The sequence below is a fragment of the Cetorhinus maximus genome, chromosome 1, assembly GCF_964194155.1.
Source record: "Cetorhinus maximus chromosome 1, sCetMax3.hap1.1, whole genome shotgun sequence".
Taxonomy (NCBI): Eukaryota; Metazoa; Chordata; class Chondrichthyes; order Lamniformes; family Cetorhinidae; genus Cetorhinus; species Cetorhinus maximus.
The window spans coordinates 203,826,109-203,844,764 of record NC_135879.1 but is presented as its reverse complement, the minus strand read 5'-3'; the positions used below and the strand labels follow the sequence as shown (position 1 = coordinate 203,844,764).

At 40.5% G+C, this 18,656-nt stretch overlaps 1 protein-coding gene across 4 annotated transcripts in view; it reads right to left on the bottom strand.

Moving 5' to 3' along the window:
* Positions 1-17,527, bottom strand: part of atp8b1 (ATPase phospholipid transporting 8B1) — a 183,098-nt gene extending 165,571 nt beyond the window's left edge. The window contains exon 1 of one of the 4 annotated variants that reach the window (XM_078552053.1): positions 17,278-17,527. The gene's annotated coding sequence lies outside the window, so the exon portion shown is untranslated. Of the gene's footprint in view, positions 1-13,988; positions 14,049-16,804; positions 16,829-17,277 lie in introns of those variants that run through there. The other 3 variants (XM_078552016.1, XM_078552046.1, XM_078552033.1) reach the window with 3 other exon arrangements.
* Between the last annotated feature and the right edge of the window lie 1,129 nt (positions 17,528-18,656).

Genomic DNA, 18,656 nt, shown 5'->3' with positions numbered 1-18,656 from the left:
ACCAATATTCATGTATTCATAGAAGAAAAAATTCAAGTATTTAGACAGCATAATATCTGCAAGATGGAAGATGCAACAAAGAAATAAGAACAAGGATAGTGATGGGAAAGGCCATATTTGGCAAGAAGAGATGATCACTAACTAGAAAGCTGAATAAGCAACTCAAAAAGTGACTTGTAAAGAGCTTGCTTTGGAGATGCGAGATGTGGACCTTACGCAAAGAGGAAACCAATTTGCTAATTAGCTATCAAATGTGGGTTTGGAGGAGAATGGAAAGGATCTGCTGGACAGAAAAAATAAATGATGAAACGTGGAAAGTGAATGAATGAATAAAGAAATTTGTTGAACAAAATGAGGAAATGTAGAGAAACTGGGTTGGACACATTTTAAAGGGGAGACAGACTTGTAAGAGATGTTATGGAGGGAATATTTCAAGGAAAGGGAAGAAGAGGAAAGAAAATATTAATGTTGGATGGCTTGAAAATAGAAGGAAGTTATTGGCAAATGAAAAGAATGGCACAGGATAGAGAGCTATGAAGGACTACAATGAACCAAAGAACTACCTTTGGATAAAGCACACAATGATGATGATGAATAAGTAGATAAAATGAATCACAGTAACCAATTTGAGCGCCACAAATTCTAGAACTGGGGCATTCAGTAAAGTTTAGAAGGAAGCCTTTTGTTGAGCAAACAAAATGTTGGAAATACTCAGCAGGTCAGGCATCAGAGAAAGAGAGTTAATATTTCAGTACTGAAAAATCATAGTCCTGAATTGTTAATGGTGTTACTCTCTCCACAGATGCTGCCAGCCTGCTGAGTATTCCCAGTTTCAGCACCCACAGTATTTAACTCTTATATTGAACAACTTCACGTTCAGGGTGGTGAACACATACAACAGATTGTCCAGGAAGGTGAGGTAGTGTTGAAAGTTAAGGGAACATTAGACACAATTCAGGGAAATTATATTTGAGAGGTAAATGGATTCAGCCAGGTAGATTACAGAATCTTTTCTGGTCCTCTATCAGTCCCACCAGGAAACCAGTTTCTGTGCTGTAAACAACATGAAACAGAATTGCTGATTATTCAATTCATCACTGTTTGAGGGAAGTTTCTGGCACAGAACAGCTACCAAGCTTGTCTATGTACCATACTAATTCATTATGCAAAGTACTGGAAGGTGCTTCAATGCTATGACAAAGACACTATACGAAAAGGTACAAATTATTTTAATCACTTGATTTTGATGCTTGTACAACTGAGACTTTTCTTCTATTGGCCTTGGGCATAGAGTGGACCTGCCAGTTAGATCCCGTCTTTATCAATATAATCAAGACTATGCAAGGCACTATCTCATTCTAAATCACTTTTACACTGAATCAGATGCGTCAACAATGCACCGAGCAGCAGTATGTGAAGATGAAGGGAGGTGACCGAAGGTGTGATAGCAGAGTTAAATTGAGATGACTGAAGATGAGCAGAATTAGTTAATGCAACAGAGGGATTTAGGGACCATTCTAGAGCACAGGACCAAGATGGCTAAGAAAATGAAACAACTTCCAGAGTTTTCTTAACCTACGCAATCATTTCATTTAGACATACAGTATGTGGGGTAATGTAATACCAATGGCTCTCCTAGTGAGCGCACATGCTACACTTGAAACTGCTGTATGGAGTGTTTTACAGTGCTGCAATTATCAAGCAGTTAAAAATCATTCAACAGAGTATCTGTGGACAAAGTTAGCCATTCAACAATTTAACAAAGAAACTGTCAAGTTTAATTTTTAAACCATTTACTTGGCAGGCATTAGATTTCGCCACACACTTTACATTACCTGCATCTTTGTCAAAGGTCTTACATTATCCTTCATTAAAGATGTAGAATGATCCCAATGGACTGTAACAGGAAAGCCACGGCCAACACTGCCAATTGAATTTGTTTAAATTTACTTGGATCTTAACTAGCTGGTCAAGCACTAACAATCTGTAAATGCACAATTTACCTCACCCAAGATCTTGGAATCAGAATTGCAATACAAAAAGGTATTTCTGGCAGCCAAATAGATTATTGCATCAGTGAGCCATATAGACATGCTTTGGTCAGGGCTGTGTAGTGGGTATTGTACACAGTATTCTAGGCTAAATCCAGGCTAGAAAAGGGGAGAAGAGTTTGCCAGATTCCCTACGCAATTCTTGCCATCCACTGGCCTCTGACAAAAAAGTATGTGCGGACATTAGAGGAGGGAAAACCAGATTTTGCTCTGATACACTTTGATCAAATGCCCTGCTGATATTCACTCGGATGAGGTACTGTAGGAAGGCCAACAATGGTGCTGTGCCCACTCAATGAACAATCAATGGCTCCTGAGAGGGAGGAAAAGGGCAAAAAAAAAGATTAACTGAACTTAGATTTGTCCCACTGCTACCTTTTCTGTCCGATATTAACCATGGCAAGGCCCATGCAATTGAGATACTGTGATTCAAAAATCACACGTGATTTTTATGCTCATGAGAGGAGTGCAGGAGATTGGAATCAGCTCCATGGTGCTTTTGCTTTCTTGACTCGACAGGAGGTGTTGAACTTTACAACAAGTTTGAACATTGTCGTGGGTGTAAAATGAAATCAGTGCTCTGCATGTTGGGTATTTGTTTACGTGTGTGCCCTGACAGAAGGTGAACTGTGAGTTTGCTGCCAGCTATTGAAATATAATGTATTGCCATGTGAAGTCTTCTCTCTTTAGGAAAAGCAAACTAATTAAGTTCCTCCTGAGGCATCGAACAATGTTCAGTTTATTCAAATAAAATATCCATTACATTCAATGGTTCAAAAACAATTGCACTATTTGTTAAGACAGAAGATTGCCTAGAAGGAGGCTTCAGCCTAACGTAGTCACGTTCACAGAATTATACCATTGGCAATAACCCGACACTTCTCTACTACTACATCCCTGGGTATATCCTGTCCCATCGGTAGAACAGACCCACCAGAGGTGGCAACACAGTAGTACACTGTTGGGGAGTGAACTTGGGAGTTCCCAACATTGACCCCATGAAGTCTCATGGCATCAAGTCAAACATGGGCAGGGAAACCTTCTACTGATTACCACTTAATGAAGCAGTGTTCATCCATGTTGAGCATCCCTTGGAAGAATCACTGAGGAAGCAAGGCAGACTTTAACTTCCATCACAATGACTGCGTCAGTGTCCAAGCCCTGAAAGGCATAACTGGGCTTGCGGCAGGTGGTGAGAAAACCAACACAAGGTAAAAACCTGCTTAACCTTGCATGAGGTGCATTTCCCTCTCTTTTACCATTACCACGCCAGGGATTAATCCTGGTTCAATGAGGAGTTTAGAAGAGCATGCCAGGAGCAGCAGCATGCATATGTAAAATGCTGGTGAAGCTGCAACATAGGACTGCATGCATGCTAAGTGTAGGAGTTAGGACTTTAGTGTAGTTATAATAATACAGAACCAAGGCATCTAAGTGTACTTTTTGTATTAGGTTTAACTTCTCAGTGAGTAATTAGTTTTGGAACTATACAATCCCTTTTGACTTTTATCACTCATGACCGTACCAACTGAAGGTGTGAGAATATTTTACCGAGCCCACTTTGTAAATACTGATGATTGCTATCCACTTATGTTACACACACTTGGTATAGATTTTTAAGTGTTGCTCACTAATACTCTGTATTAGTTTGATATTGCTTTGCTTAAAGTTAAAAATAACTTTGCAATCTGTTTTTAAAGTAAAATAGCCATTCCAAATACAGCAGCCACAGTGAAACATATCACCCAGGAGGCCTCCAAAAAGCAGACAGTCATTTAAAAGCGACTGATCTAATCAACAACACACACAGATGCAGTAAGGTAAGTGTACGATTTAATTAGGAATTGTCATGAAGCTATTAATGTATATATTATTGGAAAACATTTTTCTTTTAAAATAGAGGTTTAGTCTATGGGTATGTCGTAATTGGATTAAAGCCAGCTAATCTGGATGCTTTGATATGTAAGAGAGATAGCGTGCATTTACATTTTTTGAATAGAACATTCAAGAAGTGGGGTGAAAACTGACACCTAGCTAGCAGATACCAAGCAATATGTTTATATTCCTAATAAAATTGGCACTATGAAAGGGGTTTAATTGTTGGAGAGGTTTAGTTCAGAGGTTGGTAATACAATGAGAATTTACATTCAATGGGCTGTGCTAGGAATAACTTCAGTGTGGTGTGTGTAGAGCAGAGGCAATGTGAGGTCAAAAGCAGTTGTAAGCCTCCAACTGTTTCCACGGAAACCAAAGTGAAAAGAACCTCATTTTGAATTTGTAAGGTGAAAATGATTTGCCTGGTTTGTTTTGGATTTCCAGCATCCGCGGTAGTTTTTTGTTTTTATGATTTGCCTGGTGTTTGGTTAAATCTATGGGTTGCTGTTGGCTTAATGGAGATTAGTTTGGGAATTTGTTAAAAGTTATGATCGTAGCATTGTGGCCATGTGTATATATTTAACATGTGTAAATTAATAAAATGTTTTATTTAGCTTAATACAAAACCCCTCAAGAACTGGTGGTATGATTCCCGAATTTAGAGTTGCATCTCAAACATCACACTTGAAATATAGGTTATGACAGCTATTTAAAATTTCCTCTTGGGATTTTTAAACAACTCAGCTTTACCAACTGCTCGGTCATAACAGAATTCACACTAAATAAGCAAAATCTGAGACAATGAGCTAATCATGCTTCCCACCCAGGAACAATAGACATCAGGAGGAGACCATGCACTGTCATGCCTCACTGAGCCAATCAGAATCTAATCATGCACTGCCTGGACCAGAGTTCAGGGATACCATTGGTCAGGTTGTGGTTGTGATTTGGAGAGGGTTAATAAGGCCTGTTTTTCAGTGCTACAGTGTGCAGAAAAGACAGAAGAATTTCGGAAGAGACAGCATCCCAGCCAACTGAGGACCAGTTGGTGAATCAACTGAGTCCACTGCCTTGTTAAGTGTCACTTTTGTTGTACTTGTTTTGATAACTTAATGAATTTCTGAACCTTGTCTATACACACACTCGTACCCGGAGTGGTTTCATTTTTGGTTAGACCTTGAGTCTTAAATTAATGTTAAATTGGATTTCAGAATCCTGTAAATCTAAGCATTTCCACAAACAACAGGTCAGATCAAAATGTGGTCCTGGCATGTCCAGTCACAAATGGTGATGGACAAATAAACGAGCAAAGGGAGCGGGGAGCTCCCATCCTGAATTTTGGCAAAGCCCAGCTCATCAACACATCAGATCACATCAGTGCAAAAAACAAGGTTGAAGCATTTGCAACCATCATCCACAAGACACTTCTGGCTGAAGATGCATCTTGGCCTCCTCCTAAGGTTCCCAGCATCACAGATGCCAGTCTTCAGCTGATTCACTCCACATGATTTCAGGAAACAGCTGAAGGCACTGGAAACTGCAAAGGCTATGGGCCCTGACAACATCTTGGCAATAGTACTGGAAACTTGTGCTCCAGAACTAGCTGTGCCCTTAGCCAAACTGTTCCAGTACAGCTACAACACTGTCATCTACCTGGCAATGTGGAAAATTGCCCAGGTATGCCCTGTACACAAAAAGCAGAACAAATCCAACCCAGACAATTACCAGCTGTCTACTCTTGATCAGCACAGTGCTGGAAGGTGTCATCAACAGTGCTAGCAAGCAGCACTTGAGCAATAACCTGCTCACTGGTGCTCAGTTTGGGTTCCGCCAGGGCCACTCAGCTCCTGATCTCATGACAGCCTTGGTCCAAACATGGTCAAAAGAGCTGAACTCCCAAGGTGAGGTGAGAGTGACTGCCCTTGACATCTAGGATGTATTTGACCAAAGTGTGGTATCAAGGAGCCCTAGCAAAACTGGAGTCAATGGGAATCAGGGGGAAAACTCTCCGCTGGTTGGCATCATACCTAGCACAAATGAAGATGGCTGTGGTTATTGGAGGTCAATCAACTCAATCCCAGTACATCGCTGCAGGAGTTTTCATGGTAGGTGTCCTAGGCCCAACCATCTTCAGCTGCTTCACTGGCTTTCCCTCCATCATAAGGTCAGAAGTGGGGATGTTCACTGATGATCACACAATGTTCAGCACCATTTGTGACTCCTCAGATACTGAAGCAGACCATGCCCATATGCAACTAGACCTGGATGACATTCAGCCTTGAACTGATAGGTAGCAAGTAATGTTGTGAGATAAGTGTCAGGCAATGACCATCTCAGCCGATGGCTGTTTATCCATGGGAATGTGGAATTCGAAACACAATCAGATCAGCCATGATCTTACTGAATGGCGGTCAGGCCTGAAGGGCCAAATGGTCTATTTCTGGTTTTATTTTGTATGTTCTTAAAAGGGGGAAAGAGAGGTAATGAGACAAAAGAGGTCTAGGGAGAGAATTCCAGAGGTGAGGGCCTTGGCAGCTGAAGACATGGTCACCAATGGTGGAGCGATCTAATATAAAAAAGAATCAATGGCAGAGTTGGAAAACTGATTAGAAGAATTGAAATATGGTGTTCTGGGAAAGATGAGTACTGGCTGATCTCCAAGCTTTCAGCCACCGGTGCTCATCCAAAACTCAGCTGCCCATATTCTAACTTGCAGCAAGTCTTCATCCGAACAGTGCTAACTGACTTACTTGGTTCAAAGCACTGTCTACAAATTAAAATTGTCATCCTGGTTTTCCATTTATGTTATGTATGCAAGTTGCTCCATTACATTCCGTATCTCTGCAATTTGCTCCAACTCTATTACCCTCCAAGATATCTGCATTTCTCCAATTCTGGCCTCTTGCACCTCTCCAATTTCCATCTCCCCAATTTTGGTGGCCAGACCTTCAGCTGAGTCCCTAATGTCCGAAACTCCCTCTTGAAACTTCTCATCTCTCTTTCCTCCTTTAAGATGCTCTTTCATCAAGCTTTTAATTAATTATCCCTCATCAAATTTTGCTTGACAACATTCCTGTGAAGAATCTTGGAATATTTCACTACTTTAAAGTGAAATAATAATGCAATTTGTTGTCAAGCTGAGAACAGTTACTATTTCCAGCCTTTTCTACTTGTACTTCGGATTGGTCACTCAGGTTATGGCATTCATGATTATCAGGTTCCATTTTCCCATATTTAACATTCTTAAAGGCATAGACTTCAATCTCACTATAGATAAACAAGAGCCAACAGTCCCATCACTACCAGAAGAAAAAGGGGAGGAAAGGGAAAGAAAACAATCCTTGGTCACTATTAGCTTATCAAATTCCTCCTAGAATTTTATTGTCATCCTTCCATCCCAAGTCCGGAATGTTATCTTCCAAATTACTCTGGTTCCACTTTGCAAGTTAAAAGTCCCACGTATGCCATTTATGAACTTATATTTAACATGCGGCCAAAAATGTATTAGCTGTATGTTTTTGTTTTGGTTCAATCAACATGTAAACAACACTAGGTATAATGTGATGTTTTTGTTTTGGTCCAATCAACATGCAAACAATACAAGGAAGAGAACAAAATTTGCCTGTGATATACAAATTGCTGGATAAGACTTGGGCGAGTGTCTTAATTAGGTGACTCGGTGCTCTTCAGCTACCTGAATCAAAAAGAAAGTGTCCTAAATCACTAATATTTCATCAGACAATAGTTTTACTGTGGCATGGCCTAACCCAAACAGGCAGAGTCAAAATGTTTCATTTTATTTCATCAAGACCTACGATAAAAAAGTTTGAACAATCCTTGTTTTGTGTGATCTGATAGCAGGGACAAAAAATTGGCTTCAGCATCCCTGGGTTTGAGTTGTGGAAATTAGCCAGGCTTTCAGCTTGTGATAAACGATACAGGGAAGAACACAGAGACCACTGAACAAAGACAGAGTAGATTCAGAGAAACTAGGAGCAGGAGTAGGCCATTCAGCCCTTTGAGCCTGCTCCACCATTCATTATGATCACGGCTGATCATCCAACTCAATAGCCTGCTCCCGCTTTCTCCCCATACCCTCCAACCTTGCATTGCTTGTTCATTTTGTAATATATGTTGGGTGGCTGTGGGCAGTTAAATTGTACCATTTGTATCAAAAACAAAAACAGAATTACCTGGAAAAACTCAGCAGGTCTGGCAGCATCGGTGGAGAAGAAATCAGTTAACGTTTCGAGTCTTCATGACCCTTCGGCAGAACGGAGTATAGTTAGGAGAAAGGTGAAATATAAGCTGGTCTAAGGTGGGGGGGGCGGGGGGAGAGAGAAGTTGAGGGTGGGATGATTGTGGAGATAAGCAAGCAGTGATAGGAGCAGATAATCAAAAGATGTCACAGACAAAAGGATCAAAGAGGTGTTGAAGGTGGTGATATTGTCTAAGAAAAGTGCTAATTAAGAATGGAAGGCAGGATACTCAAGGTACAGCTCTAGTGGGGGTGGGGTGGAAAGACTAACAAAGTTTTAGTTTTAGATTTAAAAATAATGGAAATAGGTGGGAAAAGAAGAATCTATATAAATTATTGCAAAAAAAAGGGAGGGGGGAGAAACGGGGTGGGGATGGGGGGGGGAGGGAGTTTAAGATCTAAAGTTGTTGAATTCAATATTCAGCCCGGAAGGCTGTAAAGTACCTAGTCGGAAGATGAGGTGCTGTTCCTCCAGTTTGCGTTGGGCTTCACTGGAACAATGCAGCAAGCCAAGGACAGACATGTGGGCAAGAGAACAGGGTGGAGTGTTAAAATGGCAAGCGACAGGGAGGTTTGGGTCTTTCTTGCGGACAGACCGCAGGTGTTCTGCAAAGCGGTCGCCCAGTTTGCGTTTGGTCTCTCCAATGTAGAGGAGACCGTATTGGGAGCAACGAATGCAGTAGACTAAGTTAGGGGAAATGCAAGTGAAATGCTGCTTCACTTGAAAGGAGTGTTTGGGCCCTTGGACGGTGAGGAGAGAGGAAGTGAAGGGGCAGGTGTTGCATCTTCTGCGTGGGCATGGGGAGATGCCATAGGTGGGGGTTGAGGAGTAGGGGGTGATGGAGGAGTGGACCAGGGTGTCCCGGAGGGAATGATCCCTACGGAATGCCACCGGGGGGGTGAAGGGAAGATGTGTTTGGAGGTGGCATCATGCTGGAGTTGGCGGAAATGGCGGAGGATGATCCTTTGAATGCGGAGGCTGGTGGGGTGATAAGTGAGGACAAGGGGGACCCTATCATGTTTCTGGGAGGGAGGAGGAGGGAGGAGAAGGTGAGGGCAGATGCGCGGGATAAGGGCCGGACACGGTTGAGGGCCCTGTCAACGACCGTGGGTGGAAAACCTCGGTTAAGGAAGAAGGAGGACATGTCAGAGGAGCTGTTTTTGAAGGTAGCGTCATCAGAACAGATGCGACGGAGGCAAAGGAACTGAGAGAATGGGATGGAGTCCTTACAGGAAGCGGGGTGTGAGGAGCTGTAGTCGAGGTAGCTGTGGGAGTCGGTAGGCTTGTAATAGATATTGGTGGACAGTCTTAGACAATATCACCACCTTCAACACCTCTTTGATCCTTTTGTCTGTGACATCTTTTGATTATCTGCTCCTATCACTGCTTGCTTATCTCCACAATCATCCCATCCTCAACTTCTCTCTCCCCCCGCCCCCCCACCTTAGACCAGCTTATATTTCACCTTTCTCCTAACTATACTCAGTTCTGCCGAAGGGTCATGAAGACTCGAAACGTTAACTGATTTCTTCTCCACCGATGCTGCCAGACCTACTGAGTTTTGCCAGGTAATTCTGTTTTTGTTTTGGATTTCCAGCATCCGTAGTAGCTTTTAGCTTTTTAGCTTTTTGTTTTTACCCATTTGTATCAATATTTGAGGAAGGAGGTGGGCCTGCTTTGAAATAAATTTACCTGTGAACAAATTTCTGATGAGGCACGCTAAGCAAATTAGCTTGCCTGCTGGACACATATTACTTGATAAAGTATCTCTCGTGCACTGTTTTCTTATCACTTAAAAAGAATGGCAGAAAATAATGTGCAGCACACAAGAGAATTTCTAATATGAACTGCTGAGTCAGCGTTCCTGTTGAGAGTGCAAAATTAGCCAATGACCCCTAGAGTGTATAGGCAGGAGCCACTTTTGGCTGCAGCAATGAGTTTGGCTCCTGCAGCCTAAATCTCAAATTTCTTTTTAAACTATAAAAAGGATAAATATTATGCATTTTTACTAATTTTTATTGTGTAGTTCAATCACCCATTTCATGCACTAAGAAACAACTACTGGGGTAAAAAAAGAGAAATATCGATGTAATTATGTAGCACCTTATTTTATAATATAAATAGTGCCTTACATTCAATTGATTAATTTGAAACGCAATGCACATTTTTCAGGTAAATGCAGCAGCAATTTTGCACATATTATAAATGCACAAAGCAATCAATGACCAGTTACAATTAAACTGTTAACTCACCTATCCTCTCCACTGAGCTGCCTTTTGTTTTGAGATTATATCAGTTGAGAAACTAATTTTGACCACGACAGTGGAAAACAGCCTGCTCTTTCTTCTGCAAAAAAATAATGCAACAAGATCTCTCAAGTTCCTAGAATTAAGTCAGGGTCTCAGTTCACTATTTCTTCTGAGAGATGGCACCTCCAACAAAACAGCACTCATTTGGAATTGCACTCAGGGCTCTGGGTGTGTCATGTAATCAAAACCTGGAAGTGGGGCTTGAACACACAAATTTCTGACCAGGGCAAGAGTGCTGCCAAAATAAAGCTGACTTCAAGTCTACCTTTTAAACTGCAGGGTGTGCTGCATGTTCCAGTTAGAGCAAATGCATAAGCTGTCAATTTGAACCCCAACTAGACTCTCGGTCTCTGACGTCGGAGTTCTATTGATTTTGATCAACTTCTACCTCACACACTTGAAGGTTGCAACATTATTAAAACCAAGGCCAATTCAAATATAATCAGTTCAAGATATCCAAAAAGAGACATTGTCTAGATACTACTGTGGATTCTGCTAAAAGGGAGAAACCTATTCATTTTATTACCAGTCAGGCCATCCTATACAGGCAAACCATCAGCCACATGCACACACACACACACACACACACAGAGTCAGGCAATTTCTAACTTGTTATTTAGACACTTATTCCCTCCCAGTTACGACTTCAATCTTATCTAGATGCAATTAGAAGATTATAAATGATTTTAATGAATCTTTGCCAGCAGCAAACAAGAACTCAAATCACGATCCCCACCCAATATGGTTTTGTTCTGCCAGTCCGAAAACAAAGCAGCTCACACAAGCCAACTTACAAAAACACAAGGTGATATTAAAACTGACACTGCCCCACTTAAGCCTTGCATACAAAGCTTACACCATCCAAAGGCAAAAACTTTACAGCGTGTTAGGCAGGCTGGTCACAAATTAAGCTGCTCACAGAACTAAGCCCCATCATTTCATTGCAAAAGGAAAAACAATAAATAAAAACCACAGTACTTGGCAAGGATGGATTTAGAAGCATGAAACAAGTGTTAAAAGAATTTTCAAAAAGTTATTTTCTAGAGGGACATGGGGCATATATTGCACCCTCTTTCCAAATAAAATTCAGACAATTTGCATCGATATTTTGAGGACTTTGTGTCTCTCAAGTACACGTCTATGGCGTTTCTTTCATCAGTTTACTCTAATTTCCTCAATGGACAGTGTTAAATTTTTCTGGCATAACTTGCCTTGTTGCAAATTGCTGTTGGCTATTCTTAACTAAGCCATGCACTTCCAAGCAGATTATTAATTTTAGCCACAAACTACCTATTGATCTTGGGCTGACTTGTCTATAGCCACCAGGCTTATTCCTTTCTGAACAGAGGTGTTACAGTGGCAACCCTTCAGGCACCTGGCACAACCTCTACATTCTTTCATAGATTTTCTAGAGCCTCTGCCATTTCCTCATCGACTCCCTCAGCAATCTAGGATGTATGCTGTGAAGGTCTGCTGGCTTTTCACCTTTGGGAATTCCTACATTTTTTTCAGGGTTACTTCCTTATAAACATCTAATTGTTCCACCACCTCCTCCTCTTCCATTGCCACTGCCATGAATGCAAAGCCGGAGTAATCATTTAGAATTTCCATAACTCCATCATAAGATTTTTTTTTACATCTCCAATCAAATCTACCCTTTCATTAACTATCCTTTTTGGTTTATAAAATGCTTTACACTATGCCTTTTATTACCCAGTCTGTCTGTTTTCATTCACTCTCAACCTTTCTAATCTTCTGCTTCTCCTATATATTATCTATTGTGTGTTTGATTTCCTTGTGTTACTGAACCTAGATTTCAAATATGCCTGACTTTTTAAAAGTTTGATTTTATTTGATTTTTTTCAACTCAGAGGATCTCTACATTTGTTCTATTGATAGGTCTAGTTTGCATCCTAAACATTGCCTGTTAGCACATTCCCAACTATCGTGAACGGTTTTATCTGTCAATTTTTCTTTCCAATTTCTTTGCACGAGTTCCCTTGTTATATCGGTTGTGAGCCATGGCTCAGTGATAGCACCTTTCTCAATCACAACGTCATGGGTTCAGACCCAACTCGAAACACTTCAGCACATAACCCAGGCTAACAATTCAGTGCGTATTCCCTCAGTACTGCACTGTCAGAGTGTAGATGAGATTGTAAAGCAAGGCCATCTCTAATGAGGACATAATAGATCCCAGGGACACTGGGCCCAGTGTTCTCACTGATATTTATCCCTCGTGCATAAAAATTAAACCTAAAAACAGATCACCTAGTCATTGTCTCATGGCTCTTTGTGGGATTTTGCTGTGCATAAATTGGTTGCCATGTTTCTTACATTACAATAATGACCATGCTTCTGAAGTGTAGCCTTTGGCTGTAAAGCACATTGAGATGTTCAGAGGTTTGGAAAGACAAAATAAAGCAAGCCTTTCTTTATTGAAACTTGTTTTCAAGCAATTTATCTTGGCTCTGCTCTGGGTTTTCACATGATGAATCAGCTCATCTGATTTAGCAGCACTAATGATTACATCTAACCAGAGTTGGCATCCCTATCCTTGCCAAATATTTTGTAACCAGTCCTGCCCTACCCTAAGCCATGACATAGTTAATGCTAAGCCACATCATAGTTAATGTTAGGTAATCAGTCAGTTGTGCCTTTAGCTCACCGATATTCTGAATATTTTGTGAATTTACAAATGTACAATTAAATTACCATAGCAGAACAAACCAGGTGAAGCAAGTTTTGAGGAATGTGGATATTTAAAGGTTGTTATCCTCCTCTTCTGCATTTAATAGCTTATTGAAGACTGGGATCGTTCAGACTGAACGAAGGCTCATGTTACACCGATATTCAAAACGGGCAACAAGTGAGAACAAGAAAATGATAGGCCCATAGGCTTGACAATTATACGAAAATTTGCGGCTGACAAATGATCCAGCAAGGGGACTAACTTGAATTGAAAAGTTCAAATAAAAATGAAACTTTAAAAAAAGTGTGGCATATTGAAATCTAGGTTCCGTAATATAAAGGAAATTAAGTGCACATAGATAATATAGAGGGGAAGCAAAAGATTAGAAAGGCTAAGAGCAAAAGAACGCAGACAGGCTGGCAACATAAAGGTAAATTATTAGAATGGTTTGCTATTGACTCTGTATGACCACCTAGAGCAAGTTATTAGACACATTCTCAAAAAGGGGTCATGTCTTACTAAGATGGTTGAAATTTTCAAAAGGTTTGTCGATACCATATTCGTGGCCATCCTCTAGATCTTACCATCTCATGTGGCCACTATTTCTATTGTCCAGAACCAACTTCACAAGGCAAGACCTATTGTTGCCATAAAAACAGAAAAAGCTGGAAAAACTCAGCAGGCTCTAACATCATCTGTGGAGATGCTGTTAGACCTGCTGAGTTTTCCCAGCATTTTCTGGGTTTTTTTTTCAGATTTCCAGCATCTGCAGTATTTTTCTTTTATCCTATCATTGGCATACCTGACACCAGACTCCCAAAGAAAGTGCTCTACTCAAAACTTGGTCATGGCAGGAGACTCCCGGGGGGAAAACGAAAATATTTTAGGGATGTCCTCAAAGCATCTCTGAAAAGGTCAAACATCCCAGCCAACTTATGGGTGTCCCTGGCTTGTGACTGACCAAAACAGAGAGGGTTCATTTGGGAAGGCACCAAACACATTGAGAAGCATCATTGCGGTCACACAGAGGTGAAAACAACACAGTGGGGAGAGCACACAAACCACCTCCCTCACCAGCTACTCATATTCCCAATCCTCCAGGCACCAGCTGCCCCACATGTGGCAGAGTCTGCACATCGCTCATTGGACTTAGCAGCCATGTCAGAACCCCTCAAAACTGAGTGGAAGCAGGTCATCCTCAATCCCAGGGGACTGCCAGGAAGATTATCTAGATCACAGGTAAGGCAATCTTTGACAACTTCCCACTGCTTCAAGTATTGATAATGCCGTTCAGAATGCAACATTCCCTCAGTTTACAGTAAAGGCATTTATAATCTTACTTTACACATAAATTTCCAAATAAAGGGCCATGCAGATTCACCGAATTGGGCTGAACTAACACTCGAGTTTTCAGGGCAGTGTTTTTTTAATATTTACTAGAAATGCACCTAGAATTGGTACTTAAAGAGTTGTAGAAAATGCTCAAGCGTATATTGGAAACAGATAAACAACTTCATGTGCTCAAGCTTGCACTAAAAGATTTCTTTCCAAGTCACAATTTCAAGCTACGAAAAGCCAGAAAAATCTTACTCAAGATATGTAAGTGAAAAAACATCTTGTTGGCCTGCTTAGAAGGGAAGTTCTGCTCAGTTTGTCAGCAGATGAAAAACAATTGAAGCTCAGTTAGATTGCTCTTTTGCTTCTGGATAAAGAGTTATAGATTCAAGCTAGGCAGCAATCTGCTTCAATGGCCTGTTGCTCAACATGGTAGCAAACCAGAAAACAGGACTGCCTCCAATGGCAATTTAGCTTCCAATGACCTAATAAATTAACAGTACATCACCAAGACAGATGGCTTCTGGAGATGAGCAGCACCACCATATTTACCATGCCAGGTTCCCATAGCAGCAGCAGCACAGTTAAGTATACAAATTATTAAATTAAGGCTCCCAAGTGTCAAATTGAAAGTGCCTGAAGATATGGATTTTGAGAAGTATATTTTGAAAACAAATTGAAGGGCAAAGATCAGGCAAGGAATAGGATCAAGCATCTGAAATCTATCACAAAATTTGCTTGGATATTGGGTATTAAAGGCAGGTGAGTAAACTGTTAAATTAGAGAGGAATTATGACTTCTTTTATAATCATTTATGGGATGAATACTAGGCCAGCATTTATTGACCATCCCTAATTACCCTCGAGAAGGTAGTGGTGAGCTGCCGTCTTGAACTGCTGCAGTCCATGTGGTATAGGTGCAACGACAGTGATTGGCCAAAAGCAAGAAAGTTGGCAATTTAAACAAGAAGTTTTATGGGAGACACAGGGAAGGGTGGGTGGGGGTGAGAAAGTGGATGGAAAGCGATGGCCAAGCATATGAGTTGGACATTTCTATGAATAGAAAGACAACAGAAGGCCTCAAGCAAGGGTGGCTACGGGAGATGAATTTTATACTGAGATGACACACAGGGCTAAAGGAAAGAATGGAGGATATTAGAATGAAAATCAACATGAGGGGCAAAATGGCAAAGAACAAGAATTTTACTGACGGGTTTGTGGGATGGAGGAGGGTAACGTGCTTAAAACAGCTGATGCCAGCAGAGTGAGAGTAAAGACAAGGCCTGATTTCAAGTTCATGTATCGACGTGCTGTTGCTGTGAATCTCATCGCTAGAACACCAAGTCTTCCATGACCCTCCATGACATTTGGCAGTGTCAGTCAAGTCATCCTCCCCTGATTCTTTGTTGGACCAACATTGCACGTTTTACTTGTCCCAAAGTAGTGAACGCATCTTTAACAAGTTTTTCCTCCTAACTTCACACTTGACCTCTGGAGTTCACCCAAGGATCCATTTTGGCCAAATCGCCCACAGACACACACAGCCAGCTTCCAAAGAATTGCTGGAGAATTTAACACTGGCTTCAACATTATACATAGCAGCTTGCAGAACTCCACAATATCAAATTTTCTAAAATACACAGCTCAAATCATGTCCGTATTAACTGTTTTTGTCCATCACCCTCTACTCCAGTGACCTGCAGCAGCTCACTATACCTTCATGTATAAAGTTTTAAAATAGTCTTCATCTATGAATCTCCTTGTAGCCTGCATCCCACTGCACCTCATAACACTTATCTTCTCCTCTTTGCCAGTATGACCCTAGTTATCCTCACATTCCTCTTACTCCGTCTGTTCAATTGTTGGTAGGAGCGATTTCAGCCTCACACTCTAGAATTACAACTCATCTTTAAAAGCCTCCCAAAAGCCAAGTTTTTGATGTCTTGTCATCCCAAAATACATAATGAATTTTACATCCAATACGCTTTATAAATGCAAGGAATCTGCCCCAGAACATGTTTTCTGTTAGTCCAAATTCATTGAGCAAGAATGTGATTATGAAGTTGGACCTAACTGGTGGTAAAGAAACCAATGAGAAAGTAAAAATATTTAACACCGTCAAGTTGTAGAGCAAAACTTCAACATACTTTGGAATTGTGGAAGGTGCAGTCTCGACAGAGACCAGCTTTAGACTCATGTACAAACTCACGGATGACAGAAGTAACTCTACCACGTTAAAATCCATAAATGTACTTCAAATACAGAATCAAATTGGTAAACTTACAGGTAAAAGCCAATCACTCAAACGAAACATCCCATCACAGGCAAAGCATGCAAGGTCTGATCTCAGCCAGATGACACGTCATTCAAACTCTTGCATTCTCAGAGGCAATCTCCAAGCAAGTAGCCTTTTAATTTGTTAATCATAAGAACATCAAAGGTTTTTTTTAAAAATTAGTTTTAAAAGCATAATTCAGAAATGGAAGCCATTTACCAAAAAACATAAAACCCACAAGTCGCAGATATTCTCGTTATATCTACTTCACATCATACTTATTTTAACACTTCTAAAGCAGAATGTAATACAGGCACAGGAAATAATTAGTTTCTAAAACTCGTAATTGATTAGATGAAAGTTAGCCGTTGAAGTACCTTAAAGTCGGGCACGTAAACAACAGATTTTACTTAAATCTTAAAAATCACAAACTAACACATTTACTCACTTTCACTTAGCAGTTTACCCTCTATCAAACTCACCTTTTACAAAACCAGTCAATGAAAGTATCGTACCAGAGCCCCTCCAAGTTAAATGCGTCCTCTCACTTTGTGTGCTCCACCTGAAAGATTTGCTTTCAGTATAATGGCCTCTGCTAATGCAAGCACCTTGACAAACTAGTTCTTCAACTTTTTTTCTCCCCTCTCTTCCCCCAATACAAAAGCAAACATTTATGACATTTTGTTGATCAAGGAAACAGAAGAACACTTCCTTCTCCTTTAAGGCTGGGATGGAACTGAAGTCACGTGACTCCAGGTACCGTCAGAAACATCAACCACTTTGTTCTCACTGTACTCCATTTCTGAAACTTCATTTGTATGTTCTCGGGTTACACTGGGAATTAATTAGGGGACTCTGTTACAAGGTAATAGTGGTAAAGCTTTAAACTTCAGTTTCAAAGATTTATCATTTAAGTTTCTTGACTGTCTAGGAGAAATGTAGAAATTAATTTATGATCGTTTAACAAAAATAAAAGGTGGAACGGTAGCTACGCCCTCTGAATACCTGAAGGCAGTTAGTCTGAGGCAAAGTTGCTCAATAAAGTAGTAAGCCCTTGTAATGTTTTTGAAATGGTTTGGAATGTGATTGAAGATATTTTATGAATAAAGTATATTTTTACAAAAAAAAAAATCAAGCCGGATGAGAAAGAGGGCTGAGATTTGATGGATATATACAAATAGCTTTTTTTTTTCTTTTGTGATGTTACCTTATCCCAGTTTTATCTGAGCGCTTGGCAAAAAGGTGGTGCCAGGCGTTGTTACTAGGTAACAAATGGCCCCTGTTTGTAAATTTAAGACAGCTGGTTTCAGCTAGTTTGTATGAAGAAAGAAAGGAAATTGTTGATGAGGTTTGGAACCAGAGGAGATAGTAATTACCAAGAAAACTGCAAATAAAGGGGTTTTTTATTTAAATTAGGGAAACGGTTAAGAAAACTTTCACCTCTTTTTCCATTAATTAAAACAAACCCTCATTTTTTTCTTTACTATTGTTGAGACAATACAAAAACCTACATTTACATGGCACCTTTAATGTAATGAAATGTGCCAAGGTGTCTCAAAGGAGCATTATGAAACCAAGTATGACACTGACACACATAAGGAGATATTAGTTCAGACGACCAAAATCTTGGTCAAAGATAGGTTTTAAGAAGTGTCTTAACGGAGGTAAGCAAAGAGAGACAGAATGCAGGGAGCATATTCCAGTGATAGGGGCCTAGGTAATGGAAGGTTATCAATGGTGGAGCAATTATAATTGGTAATGCACAGGAAGGCAGAATTAGAAGCACGCAGATTTCTTGGAGGGTTGTGGGTTTGGAGGTGATTATAGAGATGGGGAGCGACAAGGCCATGGAAGGATTTGA